This window comes from Odocoileus virginianus, chromosome 1, assembly GCF_023699985.2.
Source record: "Odocoileus virginianus isolate 20LAN1187 ecotype Illinois chromosome 1, Ovbor_1.2, whole genome shotgun sequence".
Classification (NCBI taxonomy): Eukaryota; Metazoa; Chordata; class Mammalia; order Artiodactyla; family Cervidae; genus Odocoileus; species Odocoileus virginianus.
In genome coordinates this window covers 27,820,559-27,841,013 of record NC_069674.1, presented here as the reverse complement: position 1 = coordinate 27,841,013, position 20,455 = coordinate 27,820,559, and positions in this window count along the sequence as shown.

The following is a 20,455-nucleotide window of genomic DNA, read 5'->3' as shown; positions in this document are numbered from 1 at the left end:
GATAATAGAAGGATTTTGTTCATAGATGTCCAATTTATTGAGGTGGACTTGCTTACAACTTGATTGGAGACCATGAGTGAAGGGGCTTCTGTAGTTCAGTGGACTGAACTGTTGGTTTCTTAACTTCAGATTGAAGCAATATCAGACTTGAGAACATTCGTCAGCTTTCTAGACAGAATTTTTTTCTACTAGTCCTTCACACACTTCTGAAATTATAAAGGTATCATCTGTGTGATGTAAAATCTGGATGATTTTAGACTTTCCTTGTTCACTGTGGAATCCTAGTCATCTTACATTGCTGAAACCTAGGGACTTTTCTCAGGTCTAATAAGACCTTAAATCACAGTCAGATGCTGCATTGTCTCATTGATAGCTGATTTCATGATTCAACCTGGAGAGTTGTATGAAATTTAGACTTCTAGAGCAACAACAGTTTTCTTAGCATTGCAGAAAAATATATGGAAGATATTTTTATGAGCCTAGATACATCTTGAAATACTCCACTGGCATCATAAGCACATGTTTTGTATACATTTCTGAACTAATGACTATGAATGTAATTATTGCACTACTATAATAATATTGACTGCATTGCCCTTGTTTTAATAAGAGTGTAATTTAGAGACATTATTATGGATATTCAAATATTATTATTAAATTATTATTTGAAATAATATGCATTATATGTGCCTTCTAAGTATTTACTGGAGGAAAACAGAGAGGCAAGAATGAAGGAAAGAAAAAAGACAGCTAGCAGGCAGCTTCCTTTTCCCTATCTCCTTCCCTCTCTTCTTCTCTTCCTTTGTAAGGAGTCTGGCCAAGGACAAGGACACCTTGCCAAGATCATACCTGCGCTGGGATATAACAGACTAGCGTTTGGAGCGCATGAAGAGTGCCCCGCTCCATTTTCAGAAAGGCTAACATGGCAGTATCAGCTTTGAATTTGAAACCAGCCTAATATGCCACGTATCAAGTCCGGCTGCTAATTCACTGTTGAAACTTGAAACTGGACTATCTGAGGATACCACCAGACAGGTATGTGGTGAGGAATAATAAGAAATGAGAAAAAGAACTCACCACAGTTGCTCAAGCAGGCTGTGAGCAAACATCCCTTCACTGCCCATCACCATCAGCAGAGCAGGTTCAAGTGGAGAAAGAGCAGTAGGAAGAGACGCGAGCTACCTCAGTTGCCTGGCTCTCCATTGTGAGTGGTTCCTTGTTGTAGCAAATCTAGGCTTGAGACTTTAATTTGAAATTGAGATTTTAAATTGGGCTGGACTAATTTTTAAACTGAAGAAATGAAAACATTGTGTCAAGAAGTGGCAGTATTAACTTTGGTCAGATGAGATAATGTCTGCCATTTTTCTTCCTATAAACGAGGAGGTTTTCCTGGTGCCTCAGATGGTAAAGAATCTGCCTGAAAGGCAGGAGACCTGGATCGGGAAGATCTCCTGGAGAAGTGACTGGCTACCCACTCCAGTATTTTCACCTGGAGAACTCCAGGGACAGAGGAGCTTGGTCTACAGTCCATGGGTTCACAGAGTTGGACACGACTGAGTGACTAACTTTTCTTTCAAACTACTACAACACCTTTTAGAAAAGTAACATGTGGAGTTATACTTTAAGATTATTTAAACAGGTAAATATCTTGTTCCTTATCAAGGGTGTATCCCTTTGTTTTAGCAGCATTTATAATTTGCTAGCCTCATTTCTTCTGTATTTATTAGCTGAGATTCAGCTAGAGAGAAGGAACACTTTCCCTTTTCCCCATTTATTTATTTACTCATTTGTAAAAGGATTTTTATGTTAATATATAGATTATAATCTATTATTATTTGTTTGTTTGTTTGTTTTTCTTTTCTTCAGCAGGGAGTCAGCCTGTTTGGGGTGAGACCCCCAATGACTAATTCAGTTCCACACACATGAGACTCAGGGGAAAGCCCAAGAATTTGTACACAAATTTAGGAGCTCTCGCTGTCCATCTCCCGTGTCTTCTCAGGTTTCCTCACCTTTTGTGGTTCCCATGACTCCTTTTTCATGCTTCTCTGGCTAAAAAGGTGGTGTTTTAACATCCGTGTGCTGGCACCCATTCCCTTTAAATGGGGCTGCTTTGGGATCAAACAAAGGATAGAAGATAACAGGAGTTCCCCACAAAAACATTAAGACATGTGAACATACAATTCCCAGTTCCTCAGGCCACATATAAAGATTTTTCTCTCATTATTTTAAATACCTTTTTGGTTTCTTAATGGACTTCCCTGGTGGCTGAAACAGTCAAGCGTCTGCCTACAATATGGGAGACCTGGGTTTAATCCCTGGGTTGGGAAGATGTCCTGGAGAAGGAAATGGCAAACCCACTCCAGGATTCTTGCCTGGAAATCCCATTGATGGAGGAGGCTGGTAGGCTACAGTCCATGGGATCACCAAGAGTCGGACTTGACTGAGCAACTTCACTTTCCTTCTTTCTTTCTTGGTTTCTGCTGATCTTGGAGCCAAACCTCATTGCTGTAAGTTGCTCAGGGCCAGGAGGATAAAAACAAAAAGAGAGTTATTCCCACAATCTCCCTTCCTGGAAAATTTAGAGAAAGTCAAGAAAGAGAGAGAGGATTTGTCTTTCATACCCATCTGTGTTCATGGTTCTGAGATAGGGGCCATTATAGAGTCAAAGCTGAATGTATGAAAGGTATCATCAACATAAGAGGTAATATCACCATATCAGCCATTATTTGGATTTTCACTTCCCTTTCAATCTACTGTTACTGTGTGTTTTTCAGAGTCTGAACAGAAAGCTCTTTTCTTCCTTCTAGGATTTCACTTGTAATCAGTAGAAGACTTAGAGCAGAGGGATTATTCCATGTTAGCCAGACTTGGAAACTGTTCTTCAATTTTAAAAGTTATTTTAAACTTTTATAGAATTTTAGCTTGGCAGTTTTGTGTGGGTGAATATATGATATGTGTGTGTGTGGTGTGTGTGTGTGTTTACTTCTGTGTTTTAATATTTTAAGTCACCCCTCTGAGTCTTCAGACCACCTGGCTTCTGATGAAAAATTTGTAGTTCACATCTTTTTTTTTTTTAAATGTAGTGTATCATTTCTTGTGCTGTTTTTAATACTTTCTGTTATATATTTTTGGCAACAATTTGACTGCTCTATGCCAAAGTGCTATTATTGTTTATTCATTTAAGAAAAGCTTTTTATTTTAGAACATTTTTAGGTTTACATAAAAATGATAAGAAGAGTAGAGATTTTCCATGTATCCCACACCTTCTTCTCTCTTATGAATACGTTGCATTAGTATGCTACATGTGTCATAGTCAGTAAACAGATATTGATAGATTATCCTTGACGCTGATGCAGCTGCTAAGTTGCTTCAGTCGTGTCTGACTCTGTTGACTGAGGTCTACACTTTTCACTTTATTCAGGTTTCCTTAGTTTGCATCTGACGTCCTTTTTCATTAAGAGTAGCAGTTCCCAACCTTTTTGGCACTAGGGACTGGTGGAAGACAGTTTTTCCACAGACCAGGGCTGGGGGATGGCTTCATGGTGATTCAAGCGCATTACATTTATTACACCCTGCTGATGTGACAGGAGGCAGAGCTCAGCTGGTAATGCTAGCAATGGGGAGCGGCTGCAAATACAGATGAAGCTTGGCTCCTTTGCCCACCACTCGCCTCCTGCTGTGTGGCCTGGTCCCTACCTACTAGACCACTGACCGGTCAAGTCTGTGACCCGGGGTTTGGGAACCCCTGCCTTACAGGATCCCACCCAGGAGATGTCTTGTCTTGATTTCTTAGGCTCCTTTCAAGCAAGTGCTGAATTTCTGATCTGTATCATATTTCTCCTAAGGGACTTTTAAAAATCATTTTTTGCAGGTCAGATCTGCTGTTCATGAATTTATTCTCTCTTGTTTGTTAATCTGAGAAAGTCCTTATATCACCTTCATTTTTTAAAGAATAATTTCATTAGACAGAGTATTCTAAGTTAGTGGTTATTATTATTTTTTCACTACTTCCAATGTTTCAGTTTACTCTTGCTTGCATGGATCCTGATGAGAAAACTACTGTAAATCTTACTATTTTTCTTCAATAAGTAAGATGTTTTGTTTCCTCCGCTGTCTTCTTTCATAACCTTCTATTTGTTTTTCTGCAGTTTGAATATGACATACCTGAATGTAGTTAAAAAAAATCTTGCCTGATATTATAATTCTCTGAGCTTTCTAAATTTGTCATTTACTATCTCTGTTATTAATTTTGGGAAGTCTTGGTCACTGTCACCTCATATATTTCTTCTGCTTCATTCTTCGATTCTTCTGTTATTCCAGTTTCATTTACATTATACCTTTAAAAATTGTCCCATATTTCTTGAATGTTCTTTTCTGGGCTGTTCGTGTGTTTCTTTCTTTCTTTCTTTTTTTCTGTTTGCATTTCAGTTTGAGACATTTTTGCTGACTCATCTGCAAATCCAAGGTTCTTTGTTTAGCTATATCCAGTCAGTCTACTGATGAACTCCGTGATTTTTTTTAAATTCTAGCATTTTATTTTAATTCTTGGAATTAGTTTGTCTCTCTGCTTATATGTCATGTCATTTAATTTTTCCCAGTGTAATTCGTAAGATACTAATTGCAGCCATTCTAAATTCCCAACATCTGTGTTATATCTGAATCTGATTTTAATGCTTGATTTGCATCTTTTTAAAAAATTTATTTATTTTAATTGGAGGCTAATTACTTTACAATATTGTAGTGGTTTTTGCCATACATTGACATGAATCAGCCATGGGTGTACATCTGTATCTTTAGAGACTGTATTTTTACTTGCCTGTTGGCATGCCTTTTCACTTTTAATTGAAAGCCAGTTATGTAGTATCAGGTAATGTTAATCAGACTAGAAGTTGGCTATGTTTAGTGTTTGCTCTAGGTATGGACACTGAGACTTGAAATTAATCTAGTGTTTTTTTTTTTTTTGTCTCCTCTCTTATGTTTGTGCTTCCCTAAGTAATTGATGGCAAGGGAAGCATTCTATATTATGACTAAATCTCCATCTTTTAGTGAACAGGTACCCTGGGGCTCTGACCTTCCGGTGGCATAGCTTCCCTCTTGCATACACTTAAGGCGATGCAAGAATGCTAGAGGGAGCTGGAATGAGGTGAAGGTCCTTGCTGTTGATTAAGGCTCTGATGAAATTTTTTTCCCTGGAGATCAGATCTTTGTTCTAAGATGTACTTCACAATAATCACTCCTCACTGCCAGAAACATGAAGAGATCTTTCTTGAATTCTTACCTTCCAACCATTCAGTGGGGGATTGAGGAGGTAAAACTCATGAGAATTTTACTTAAATTTACCCCTGAGAGCATGACCCCCCAGGAATCTTTCATTCTCACGCTAGTCCACACTCAGCCTCCCACAGTTCATCAGAATTACCATTGAAATGTTTTTTTTTTTTTTACCAGTTTATGGCTGCTGCAGTTTTTTCTCCAAGTAAATAAAATGTTGACTCTGACTCTCTGGATTGGCCTGACTTTCCAGATGTCAGGGTGTCAATTTGCCCTGCAACCTTAGTTCTCTGATGTACCTAAGAAACGTTATTGATTTTCAGTTCTTTGAGCATTTTCTTGCTGAAGAACGGGATTGACAGCTTCTAAGCTCTGCAGATATCAGAGCTGAAACGTCATGTCACAACTGTTATTTTATTTTTATTATGTATTTTTCTATATGTTCTCTAAGCATTTTGGATCTGTGTTTGGTGTCTGTTCTTACTTTAACTGATTCTAAGCCAGTATTTCCCAAAGTATTTTTCTAAGACAAACAAGTATTGTTCTTTACTGTTTTCTACATCCCAAGCAGAATGCAAAAAGTTGATGCATTGATCCATTTTTGATTAATCTAATTCACTGAGTTTAAATTCACTTTAAGGGCCTACTGATTATTCACTTTAATGGAATTTTTTACCTTTAAAAAATTCCCCAAAGTCTTTATGAAATTAAAGTTTGTTTTTGTTGTTGTTAAGATGAGCGAAAAACATTTTTTTATAGCAAAGTAGGAGCAGAGAAGTATGCAAAGACAAGAGAGTTTTGTGTTCCCATAAAATTTACAAAGAGTTGGAAACTAGATGAGCCTGAGAGATAGAGAAAGAATTACCTTTAATCAAAAGGTTTCCCTTTCAGTTGTATTCTAAGTCCCATGATGAATGTTATGTCTGTTTCTCTATTTCTAAAATCTAGTTTACAGATTCGCATATCACCTTTTGCTGTGTTTTCACTCAGCGCTGCTTAAATAACTCTCATATTTGTTCTCTTTTAGACTTCCACATAGATCATTTTCCTTTGTCTTTCAGGATGCGTTAGCTCCTGAAATTGCTTTCTGTGTGAGTTAAAAGCCCAATTCATAACCTCCTTTATTTTCAATACTGATTAAAACCAGTGTACTATCTTCCCTTTTCAATTATTGCAACTTTTTTGCCCTTATGTCACTTTAGGAAATCTAAGTTTCTTTTGCTTCATTACAGGAAATGACTTTTAATTCACACTGATCAGTATCTTTCTCCTATTCATTTTAACCTGTATTATATTTATGTTGGGCTTTTCTGGCGGCTCAGACAGTAAATAATCTGCCTGCGATGCAGGAGGAAGTGAAAGTTGCTCAGTCACGTACAAGTCTTTGCAACCCTATGGACTACACAGTCCATGGAATTCTCCAGGCCAGAATATTGGAGTGGGTAGCCGTTCCCTTCTCCAGGAGGTCTTCCCAACCCAGGGATCGAACCCAGGTCTCCCACTTTGCAGGCAGATTCTTTACCAGCTGATCCACCGGGGAAGCCCAAGAGTACTGGAGTGGGTAGCCTATCCCTTCTCCAGCGGACCTTCCCAACCCAGGAATCGAACTGGGGTCTCCTGTATTGCAGGTGGATTCTTTACCAGCTGAGCTAACAGGGAAGCAATGCAGGAGAGCTGGGTTCTATCCATATTACAACTGTTTGTTCCACATGTACTTTTATGACATAAAAAATCCAGATAATTTATGAAATGCATGATGAATGCCAGTATGTCTTATTGGCTGATTTAGTAACCTAGAATTGGTCCTCAACTTTCATCAACTTCCTTGAATATGTAACCCCTTGTTTTATAGATATCTTTATTTTGGATTGATTGATCAATCTAAATATATAATTCTAACTGTGTATTTTAAAAGATCATCTTCTGTGGTAGTTTGTTTAGAACTCTGTTCACAGGTGTTAATTTTTTTAATTTCTTTTGACTTATGTGATTAGAAACTTCCTCTTCTGTTTATTTGGGAGAAGAAAGTTGATTCAGTCATGAAGGAACTGATAATATTTTGCTCCTTCCACTCCAGAAAATACATAAGTCTTGTGTTTTTAATTTCAAAGACTTTCTTAGCAATGAGGTGAAGGAAGGTACACTCGATTAAGAACACTTATTTCCTGAGGGATCATACATTTCTATTTTATGTAAACAAACAACATAAACCTCACTTTAGTTAAAGGAATAGAAGACAGAGTCATAACTCAGAGAGGAGAAATTGTGAGGAAGAAAAATAGGTTACTTTGAGTTAGGAATTCAAGAGGTTTGGATCAAACCCAGTAGCTTCTAGGGCATTTTTGGTTTTGTGTTTGCAGAAGCACTGGAACTACCACTTAGGGAAAGGCCTATTTTGCATGGGCTTGAAGTAATTTATGTACTGAAGGTCAGTAAAGACCTTCCATGGAAGGTGGGTCCATTGTTCTACAGCCCAGCAAGTCCCAAATTACCCCCACATTCAGGAACCTCTGGACACAGAACGTTGGATAGAGAACTTCTGGTACCCAGTTTCTAGGGAACAGATAAGGTATCTCTGTATACACTGAATCTAATCCGAAGGAAATGATGCACCTATTACAAAATGATTTAAAAAACTTGTAAAATGAACTAGTCAACAGTGCATATTTTTCTTATGTATGAATATACATCAGAAAGCATGAATATATGCTTATATGCATATATATATGCATATATGTGCATGAATATATGCTTTCTATATGCAATTATTTGTTATTGAGAGTCTCACTTTTTAAATTTCTCAAAAAAAAAAAAAGAGATCAAAAAGAAACATTGATTAAGACCAAATTCAGGGGTAGCCCTGATTCTTTATAATTTTGTCATTTTAATTGCAAAATGTACTAAATTCTGCCATAATTTTTTTATATAAGCATTCTTAAATTGTAATATGTTTTAGAATATTTTAAAATATTAATTCTGTATCTGATTAATATAGCTACATTCTCATAAACTCCTTGGTGTGACATATTCCTTAGAAAACCACATTATCTAATTTTTTCATATGTATAATTTCATCCAGTCTTTATTTCAATTTTCTAATAGTTTTAGCAGATTTTATATAATGCAGCATATTTACTCTACTATATACCTGATTTTTCTTTGTGTAGTATGTGTTCTCCTTGTGTATTTCCTAGTAATGTTTCAATACTATTTTTTCTCCCAACTCCATACATGTTTGTGACTGGAGAGCAGACATAGCTTTTGAAGTTATTACTACAGTGATGCCACTCTATATTGTATTCCAGTAGTTTTAATTTCTATTCAGAAATAAGGGAATATTCTATTTGTCTTAAAAATAGTAATTTATATTTCTCGATATTAAACTAAAATATTCATTATATTTAGTACCCATTTGCATTACTCAAAGACACATTATATGCAAAATCAATGTTTCAATTAATTTCACTTTAGACAAACACTCAGTGCCTAGCTTGTGTTAGGCATTCTGAGATTCAAAAATATATATTTCACAGGCAATGATCTCAAATAGTTTGACAATATGTACATTATCACTGTCAATCTAGCTTAGCAGATCAGTATATTTTAGATTAGGATAAAATTATATAGCTATGTGTGTATATATAGATATTTAAATATATGTATATACATTTATATAGCATATGCATTCTCACAAAAAATTCAACCAACTGAAAACAGAATACACAAATCTTTTCAAAATGTTGTAAGTATTTTAATATTGCATTTAAAAGCGTGACTTAAACTACCCTAAAATTGTGTGTATATATACTCTAGGTCTGAAAAAGTAACAGTTACAAATAATTAAATTTTTTAAAACATACATTATTGGTCTCTAAAATGAGAACTTTATGAAGATCTTTCCTTAATTCTGTGTTTTTTTTTTTTTTTTTTTTTATTGAAGAACACTTGGATTCAATTATCTATGGCCTACAAAACAGTGTGGACTTATTTATCACACGTTGTCTTTCAAAATCTATTATTACTACATATACTCAGCTGCATTCTCTTTATTATTTGTTCATTATGATTATTTAATGATTGCCTTAATTTAAAACATTGTGTTGATAGTGATTTAATTTTATGGTACAAAATAATTATCCATTTATCTGGGTAATTATGAGGTCCCAAATTTATCATATTCTTTCAGCTTACACATATGTTGTAATTATTTAAACAGAATTCTGTGGCTTGGTGAAATGAATCAAGTAGAGTGGACTATATGTTGAAGTAAAGGTTGTGTGTATTCAATTTTTTATTCAGTAAGTAAAAAATTACCTTTGAGAGGTTGGCCTTTTTTTTTTTTGGATATCTTAACTTGGCAATTCTTGATCAGAAGTATCCTTCATTAAGCTGATGTTTTGAAGGAGAATATCACGTGAATATAAACCTTTGTAAATATTTCTTTAAAATAATCTTAAAACCTGAAGCCAAAAAAAACAAGCGTAGTGTCTTCTGAGAGAAAACAAAAAGATCAATCATTGCCCGGGTACTTTAATAATGATTTGTCTACAAGAGGTCTCATTGTAACTTCTTTAGTAGAGAAGTATAATTTAGGCCAAGCAAAGACAAAAATTAATTGATTTTTAAAAGGAGGAGAATTACCAAGGTAAGTAATGAAACTGCCAATCTCTATTTTCTACATGCAGCAGCAAAGACTTTGCCTTTTAAGAAATGAATCTTTCTGGCATTATTAACTCTGATGTTTCATATTGTTAGCACTCACTCATCAGCACCCTTGAAAGGGGGGCAAATTATCATCATGTCAGATTTGGAGTACATAACCAGGGGAAAAAAAACAGCAGTGTTTTGTTTTGAATGGGTTAGGTGGAAGGATGATTTTGGTATTGATCTCACTGTTTTTGAGTTCAAAGGAATCCTCCAGTAAGGCTTATGGGAAAGGTAATAAGACAGGCCATGCTCAGTATGAAACTTGAAGACATCTTGCACCCTAGAATCTAATTCAAATTAGTCTGTTCATATTATTTCATTATCTCATTCTAATTTCAGTGCTGCAGATGTTACCATATATTCATGCACCATGCATGAATCTTATTTTTTTTCTGAGGGGTGGTTGGAAGTAGCTCTCATATAAAGAGAAACTGTGTGTTTTGTATGTTTTTCCATTCTCACAGCAAAGTAAATGAATTCAGATTTCTCTGTAACAGAATTGCACATCGATTCCTAAAACTGTTGCCAAAATAATGTATTTCACTGGCATTTTTAAAAAAGATTTTTTATGTAGATGATCTTAAAGTCTTCCTTGAATTTGTTGCAATATAGCTTTTATTTTATTTTCTGTGTTTTATTGACTCCAAAGCATGTGAGATCTTAGCCCCCTGATTAGGGATCAAACCCACACCCCCCCTACATTGGAAGGTGAAGTCTTAACCACTGGACAACCAGGAAAGTCCCTATCACTGACATTTTAAGTTATGTTAGAGACTAGGACATGAACTCTCCCTTTGTTTGCCAGTATCTGAATATCTGTATGATTTTTGTTGGTCTTGCTTTATCCTCATGCTGCAGTCTGAATGTATCATCCCCAAATTCACAGGATAAAAATCCTAACTCTCTGAGCTGATATTAAGATGCAGGATTTTTAGGAGTTTCTAAGTCTTGAGTGTGGAAACCCTGAATAGGATTGGTGCCTTATAAGAGAGCCTCAGAGAGTTCCCTACTTCCTTGGGCCTCTCAATAACAGTGATAAGTCTTAAGACCTGGAAGAGAACTCTCAGCCACACTGGCATCCTGAGCTCAGATTCCTGTCTTTCTAACTCTGAGAGCAGTGTCTGTTCCTTCTAAGCTGCCTAGTCTGTGGTATATTGCTATAGCAGCCCAAACAGACTAAAACAACCCCTTTATGAAAAGCAGGTAGTCAACCAGATATTCTGTCAAATTCATTAGATGTGTCAACTAGAATGTGCTAGGGCACTGAGGAAACGCTAAATCCTGTGTCTAATAAAAATTAATTCCATCAGTTGCATCACTATTAAAAAGCCTAAATAACAGATCTCTGTCAGGCCCTTCTTAACTTTGTGAAAAAGAAAAGAAAGAAAGAAAGTGAAGTTGCTCAGTCATGTCCAACTCCTTGAGACCCCAAGGACTGTAACCTACCAGGCTCCTCTGTCCATGGGATTTTTCAGGGAAGAGTACTGGAGTGGGGTGCCATTTCCTTTTCCAGGGGGTCTTCCTGACCCAGGGCTTGAACCCGGGTCTACTGCATTGTAGGCAGATGCTTTTACCATCTGAGCCACCCGCAAAGTGGGAGAAGGAATTACTTTTGAATCTGGGGGTAAGTTAGTTTCTTTTCTTTTTTTTTGCTTTGGAGTAAAACCAGGTTTAAGGACAGAGTCTAAGAGGTCTGAGATTGAGTATAATCTCCTGAAGAGGAACTAAAGAGCCTGATGAGGGTCAAAGAGGAGAGTGAAAAAGCTGGCTTGAAGCTCAATATTAAAACAAAAACAAACTAAACTAAACCAAAATCATTGTATCCAGTCCCATCACTTCATGGCAAATAGATGGGGAAAAAGTGGTAACACTTAGTTACAGATTTTATTTTCTTCGGTTCCAGAAACACTGCAGACAGTGATCACAACTAGGAAATTAAAAGATACTTGCTCCTTGGGAGGAAAACTATGACAGATCTAGACTACAACAAACCTATGCTATGATAAACCTAGCATATTCAAAAGCAGAGACATCACTTTGCTGAAAAAGGTCCATACAGTCAAAGCTATCATTTCTTTCAATAGTCATGTATGGATGTGAAAGTTGGACCAAAAGGAAGGTTGTTCAGTTGCTCAGTCATGCCCAACTCTTTGCAACTTCACGGACTGCAGCATGCCAGGCTTCCCTGTCCTTCAACATCTCCTGGAGCTTACTCAAACTCATGTGCATTGAGTCGGTGATGCCATCCAACCATCTGGTTCTCTGTTGTACCCTTCGCCTCCCGCCTTCAATCTCTCCCAGCATCGGGGTCTTTTCCAATAAGTCAGTTCTTTGCATCAGGTGGCCAAAGTATTGCAGCTTCAGCTTCAGCATCAGTCCTTCTAATGAATATTCAGGACCGATTTCCTATAGGATGGACTGGTTGGATCTCCTTGCAGTCCAAGGGACTCTCAAGAGTCTTCTCCAACACCACAGTTCAAATATGGTCTAACTCTCACATCCTACATGGAGAAGGAAATGGCAGCCCACCCCAGTATTCTTGCCTGGAAAATCCTGTGGACAGAGGAGCCTGGTGGTTTGCTGTTCATGGGGTCGCACAGAGTTGGACACAACTGAAGCGACTTAGCATGCATGCGTGCATTGGAGAAGGAAATGGAAACCCCCACTCCAGGGTTCTTGCCTGGAGAATCCCAAGGATGGAGGAGCCTGGTGGGCTGCTGTCCATGGGGTCCCACAGAGTCGGACACTACTGAAGCGACTTGGCAGCAGCAGGAGCACATGCTTTTTAATATGCTGTCTAGGTTGGCCATAACTTTGCTTCTAAGGAGCAAGCGTCTTTTAATTTCATGGCTGCAGTCACCATCTGCAGTGATTTGGGGCCCCCCCCAAATAAAGTCTGTCACTGTTTCCATTGTTTCCCCATCTATCTTCCATGAAGTGATGGGACCAAATGCCATGGTCTTAGTTTTCGGAATGTTGAGTTTTAAGCCAACTTTTTCACTCTCCTCTTTCACTTTCATCAAGAGGCTCTTTACCGTCTTCGTTTTCTGCCATAGTGTTTAATTCCTGATAAACACTGAATCTCAGAGGGAATGGCTGTTTGGTAACAGGCTTATTAATCTGACTGGAGAGGATCCTGACAAGAGGGAAGTCATGACTTCATCAGGAGCACTTCTGCTCTACGTCCTGTTTCTGTTGCATACAAGAATGGAGATAATCCCCTATGACTTTGCTCAAAGACTCCAGTCCTGTTTCTCGTAATCACGTAACACCCAGGTCTCTTAGGAACTATTTCCAGTGCACAGTGTATTTTCAGAATATTTGACTATTTAAAATCACTAAATTCACATAGATTTAAATCCCAAGTGTGCCATTCTTATGTGTGTATTTATGCATCCATTTGGGGGCTTTTAACATATAATAATATATGATCAGAGAAAAGTAATCCAAAGACTTGAATGATCTTAATACTAAGCCCATGACCCATTTTATCCTCTTTAGTTGGCCTAGGGAAAGTATCTATCTTACCATATAAAACATTAAAGAGTACAAATATATATGATATATACCTTTTAAGTTATAAAAATGTTTTATGAATTTTTAATATAAAGTGATCCACTTTGGGGGGTTTCTTTCTTCTTTTAATACTTAATAGATTCAAATAATAATTCATGTTTTGTTTTTTCAGAGTTACCTTATATGGAGTTGAGATTAAACAAATCTACTCTCATTTAATTATTTTAGCTTACATTTTTCTGTGGTAAACAAGCTATTTATAACATTCTCCCTTCTCAGAGATGGTTTTGAGGTTAAGAAAAAAAAAGTTCTGTCCCCAAAACAGTTTTTATCAGTATTGTGTATGTTGTAACAGTGCCTTGGAATTGAAAGAAATACATTGCCCTTTCAGATATTCAATCTTTTTCAGTCTTTTCTCTTTCTTTCCATGGTGTGAAAACTAGTGGTCCAGGTTACTGTGACAGTGTCCAAATGTAGGAAAAGAGAAAGGAAAAAAAAAGTATCATCAGTCACACATCTTGTGGGTTTATAGAATAATCTCAAGAAAGTACAATGTAGAGAAAATTGACTCTACTTCAAAATGTGCTTAGAAGCACAGTAATAGATCCACTATCATTAGAAAACAGAGGAGCAGGCTGTCTATATAGTGTTACATAAGAAGAATTTGAACACCTTCCCGATCTCAAATAACTTTAAGAATAGGTTTACCAGTTCAGTTAATCTTTTTCGGTAAGGCAGTGAATTCCACCATTCCAATATCTTCCTGGGAAAACTAATGAATTCATGTTCCTTTCTCTATGCGTGCACATATAGTTATAAATTTGCTTTATTATAAAATATTTCACCTTAGAGAAAGTCATAGATTTTAATGTTTATATGTATATATATATATCTGAATAGCTATTAATATTTAGCAACTGATTATTTGGCACATATTATTGTTAGCTACTGCACTTCTAGGATTTAAAGAGCAACAGAACACTGTCTTTTGCATCCAACCTGGGCTGGTGATCTGTTTTACTGTAGATAATATACATGGCTTTAAGAGGCCTTTAATTCTTGTAGTAGAGATGTGTACATTGAAGGTAGCAAATGTTATGGGATAAATGTGCACACAGCATCCTAGGAAGATGAAAATATGCAATAATGTGAGAAGAGGAAAAAGACTTTAGTTCCAGATTTAATGAGAAAATTGTTTAGTGAATACAAGAGGGCTTAGTAGAGGTTATGAGAGAAGGTGACTCAATCTGCACTTGAGAGTTTTACCCTTAACATATCAGGGGTTATGTAAGTGCTGAGGGAAGTACAAGGAAATATAAGTGCTAGCAAATACAAATAAATGGGATAGGGAAGTTCTCAATGTAACAGAGAAGGTGCTATTTATGTAGGGTGCTAGGGTAAAACCTCTCTGAGAAAATTACATATGAGAGCTAACCTAATGAAAGGGAAAGAGTGAACTCTCTGAATAGGTATCTAGGGTGGGGAGGATGGTTGAATCTCGCAGGAAGAGAAGAAAGCAGTTTGTCTATTTATTATTTATCCATTTGATAAATAATAGAAGACTTTACTTCTCTAAATGAATTCTAAGACTTGAAAATTATCATACTATAGGGACAGAGGCCTGCGTTTTAACTGTATTCTGATTTAGGTGGTATTACTAATTAATTGGGCTTCTCTGGTGGCTCAGTGAGGATAGAATCCACCTGCAGTACAGGAAATGCAGGAGACGCGAGTTCAGTCCCTGGGTGGGGAAGATCCCCAAGAGGAGGGAATGGCAACCCACTCCAGTATCCTTGTCTGGAGAATCGCATGGACAGAGGAGTGTGATGCGGTACAGTCTGTGGGATAGCAAAGGGTCAGACACAGCTGAAGCAACTGAACATGCACACACACACACACACACACACACACACACACACAGAGTTATTTTCTGTATGTGGAGCTGACAATGGAAACTCCATTGAGAAACTGATGGTGCTGGTTCCTTTCCTTTTCTTTTTCTACCTTTGGACATTGTCACAGTACCCTAGTCCAACACTTTCTTTTCTCTTCATCAAAACAAAGTGATCAAAAGGGATTCAGTATTTGAAGAGGCGATATCTGTTTTTTTCTTCCCAGTTCCAAAGAACTGTTAAAATATAGATAACATTTCTTTTGGGACAGAATTATTTTTCCTTAACCCAGAACTCTTCTCAAGGAAGGGAGGCAAAAGCTGTAACTCACTTGTTTACGGCAGGAAGAAAAATAGTTAAAATGATGAAATAGATAACAAAATATTTGTTTTATCATGAACTTCAAGGAAAGTGTTTCTTTAATTTTACTGGACTTGCTAGATACTTCAATGTCTGCTGCTTGTCCAGAGAAAGGTAAAAATAGCAATGGAAATTATTAGAAAAGTGTAATGCTACTATTTTATAGTAACATAGGGAGAAGATTGTAAGGGCAGATTCAAAATAAAAATAAGCAGCTTAATCCTCCCAGTTGAAAATAAGAGAAAAGGCTTACCTCTCCCCTACTTTTCTTAAAACTTTACTTAAAACTTCAGAAAATTTGTAATTTTAAGTTCTTCCTATCTCCTATGTATGTAAATTTGTTTAAAAGCTAAATAGCCTTTTGCCAACTTAATGACTTCAGGAATTTCTTCCCAAGGATTTGGGAGCACTCTCCGGTATGTGATCTTCCAGAAAGGCGGTGACTCTTGTCTCCTGGTTTCTGTGGGAGGCTATGATCACAAGCACCTCCTCCAACTTGCAAAACTACCTCCTATGAAGATAAGAGCAGTATATTTTTCCTTTGATAAAGCCAGTTAGCAATTTCAAGGGCCACCCCAGTTACCTAATCAATTTAGAATGAGCTGTGGATGACAGGTGGTTCAGTCCAGTTACCTCACCTGAGATCCAGTTCTTATCTGGAGAACACATGTATAGAGGTTTGTACCTGCTTTGTACCATAAAAGGGTAGAGACACCTATTTATGCAATGTTTTAGCAGATCACCTGTGATGCACAGCACATTCTGGTTTAATGTTTACTCAGTAACAATATTGTTTTTTTTCTTTTCTACCTTTGTGAGAAGTTTTCTGGATTAGAATATTTTTTAAAATTTTTAATTATATTTCTCCACTGCACATGATATCTTTATTTAGCATGCCTTCTCTTGCTAAACTCTAAGCCTGTGAGGGCAGCACTTTATCTGTTTTATTTTGTGTCTCCAGTATCCAGAATTCTGCCCAGCATAGAGAGATACTAAATAATTATAGAGATACAAAATAGTTATTGTGAGTCAATAAATGTATGAATTAATCAATCAGTGAATGGAATTTTATCACTTGAGTTTGTCACCAGATATTTCTTCTGTAAGATGTCATTCCAACTTCTCGTGGCTCCAAAGCCCTAGTTCCATATTGTAAACTACTGTCCAAGGCACATAAAGACCCAGACTTCTTTAATATGAGCATACCCAGTAATGAGACCTCCAAATACTCAAAAATCTTTTAAGTCTCATTCAGGACGGTAAAGCTGTAGGTGTAAAACAGAAACCCCGTTAGTTCCCTCACCTGTCCAGTGCCTTTCCATGGTATAGGGGAACTGATCATTAATGTCAGAACATCTTATATTCTGGTGTCACAATTGCAATTCATTTGGAGATTTAGCCACAGTGTTCTTCTGCAAGTCATAAGACTTTCTCTGGCTTATACAAATCATTAGGGACCTCAAATAGATGTCTTCTCTTCTCAGAAGAGTAAATAGTGTTCACTTGTGCAATAAGAGACTCCAAGACTTTCACAGAACTATGTTCAGGAGAACTGGAGACCTGAAATGTACCAAGATCCCAGTTTGAAGGAGAAAGGATTTGTAACAGCTGCTATCCACAGGTTTCTGCACCCAGAGAGTGATATTGATCTAATTGAGAGAAAGTTGCAGAATTTAAATTAGACATAATAACTACATTTTAGAGGATATTATAGTGAGCAGTCCAGCACTGATAAAATAATACATGTGAATCCTTAATATATTATCCTGCAGAGTAATTTTTTTCATATTTCATTCCAAGGGAAATAATAGATGCTCTAAAAATAAGCTCCCAATGGATTTCCCCATAAGCTCCATGGCTCTAAGAAGTATGTTTATATTATTGTTTCTCTGATTCAGATTTAAAAAGTAGGGAAAAAGGAGAAAAATGTGACCATTTTAATATATTGATGATAGCTTTAGTTTCAGGATATTCTTCTGAAAATGAAAATATGTGGTCTTCAGTGAGCCTTCAGGCAGTTCTTTTCTCCTGTTGTTTTCAAAGCTATTTATGCCACAAACACTAAAGGACTTCCTGACATTCCCCTTCCAGTAATCCACACTCAAATTTGATTATACCTCAGATGCCTCAGACCTAAATTCCACTTGGGCAAACATTTGAAAGCCCCATTGAAGCCAAACAGTGTCGTTTGCATAGTTATATCTGCACAACCAAAACATCTCTCAATTACAGAAATAAATGGAAGAATTGTGATAAAGGACTCTACATGTTACAGAAACTTCACTCTGTTTGTTGTTATGAATACTTATGCCAACATATTAACTATATAATTCCTTCTTGTAATCAAGTGGACATCTTTGCAAAAAGTTAAAGAAATTATCCACTTAAGTTTAAGAAAGAAAAATTATCTTGTTGGAATTATTTTATAGGCTGAAATATTCTCAGATTTCTCGAATCTTTATGATGGCACTTATGGCAGCTAGAGTGAAATTTCATTAATATGGAGTTTTTCTTGCATAATGTTTACGACAGAGGGAGATTTGCTTAATAATCTACAAACATACAGAAAGGCTTTAGAAGAAATGGATCCATTTGCTGGGGGAAAAATCTGTCATTAATACTGACTGCCAGCCAGAGACTAATTTTGTTGCTAATGTAAAGAGCTTTAATATCACAACTAAACAGACGTGCCTTTGGCATCAAAATTTGCTATCTTTCATTTTGTGCTATTCATGGTGTTATTGACTTTAGGGTGGTTGGTGTGTGTGTGTGTGAGTGAGTCACTTAGTTGTCTCTGACTCTCTGTGACCCCCTCCCCCAGTTAATATGCTGAAGCTCTAAACCCCAGGAAGGCTGTATTAGATAAGGCCTTTGAGAAGGCAGTAAAGGTTAAATGAGCTCAGGAAGGTGGGGCCCTGATCCAGTAGGCCTGGTGGCCTTCTAAGAAGAGATACCAGGAGTGTACATGCACACAGTGAAAGGCCCCATGAAGACACAAGGAGACAGCCATCTGCAAGCCAGGAAGAGAGGTCTCACCAGAAACCAACTCTGTTGGCAGCACAGTCTTGGCTCCAGCCTTGAGAACTGTGAGAGAGTAAATGTATATGATGTGAGCCATCCGGTCTGTGGAATTCTGTCACGACAGCCCGAGTGGACTGGCGGTGTTGTTTAGTCGCTCAGTCGTGGCTTCCTCTTTGCGACCCCACGGCCTGTAGCCTGCCAGGCTCCTCTGTCCATGGGATGCTCCAGGCAAGAATACTGGAGTGGGTTGCCATTTCCATCTCCAGGGCACTGTCAATACAAGTTCCAGTTTCTTTTAAGTGTGGAATTCCAGAGATGGAAAAGGTGACTCAATTAAGGCTACGCTTGTGCTTTACTGTTCTTGAGGTGATACACATGTTAAATTATGATTTGGGGACATATCAAAACCAGGCTGTAGTTATAAGAACAGACTGGATTAGGATGAGTAAAATGGTGGAGTATTACTGGTGAGTCTTTCATGGTGTTGAGCATAGGACATTTAATTCAGTAATTGTCATTGGCAATACTGGACTGAATGATTGCAGATACACTTTATTTTAATCTTCATATAAAATTAGGTTTCTGAATTAGTGTGTCATCATGAGCTTTGATTTAATAAATCTGTGTTACAGACAAACTTTTGGAAACAGACTTAACAGCTTTTCATGCTCTTAGCTTATAACTGGCCCATTTTGACAGGGCACAGGGCAGATCACAGAAATGGCCATTTTGGTCATAAAAATCTACTTAGGGGTTACAGCTCAAACACTTTATTTAGATTCCCAGGGAAATAATATAATGATTTGAGGGGTCTTTGCACATCTGATTCTTTCAGCTCATTTATTTTGTATATCCCTCCTGCAGGTTTCCATTAACTTCCTATTGTTCCTCCCCAGCCAATTCAGTCTCTTCCAAATTTAGCAGCTACTCTGTCCAGTCATCTTCTACCTCTATACTGAATTCAGTCTTTTACTCTTTTAGATAACTGATCCATTCCTTTCAATGGTGTTTTCCTCTCAATTGGTTTTGCTCTTAACTAATCACATGTTCCCAATGTATCACTTGCCTGATAGTCTCACTGGAAGGTACTGTGAATTTCCACTTGTGTTTAGTTTCTCTTCTTCTTTTGTGTTTAAATTTATTGATGATACAGACTTTATGCACCCTTTGTGTTTTATTTTCTACCCTCTGTACTTAACATATGTTGTATTGATCAAAGAAAGTCACATGTTCTAAGAATTCTTAAAAACATTATTCTCTTTTAGTTTGAAATTAGAAGCTTTTTTTGTAATTGTTGATTTTGTGATTAAAATTGGTTCCAAATAGTGTCCACCATTTATTATTTTTTGTTCATATAAACAGGTAATAGCAGGTGTCACAGATGGCAGAGTCAGAGGCCAGTCTGGGGCACACACAGCCCAAAGGTTGGGCCTACAAGACTTCCACAGGTCTGGGGTGTGGAGTGGCCTGAGCAGAAAAAACCATAGAGAGTTATATTCAGGCCTTGAAACCTATTGGGAATTGACCTGCTTATTCGTGATTTGCTTTAGGTCAGAGACCTGGTGATTTCTTCCCAGATTCTTCAGAGGGAGCATGGCCTTGCTGACCCCTCCATTTCAGACTTCTAGAAGGCCTCCAGAAATGTGACAGAGTATAATTCTGTTTTAAGCCTTCCAGTTTGTGATAAT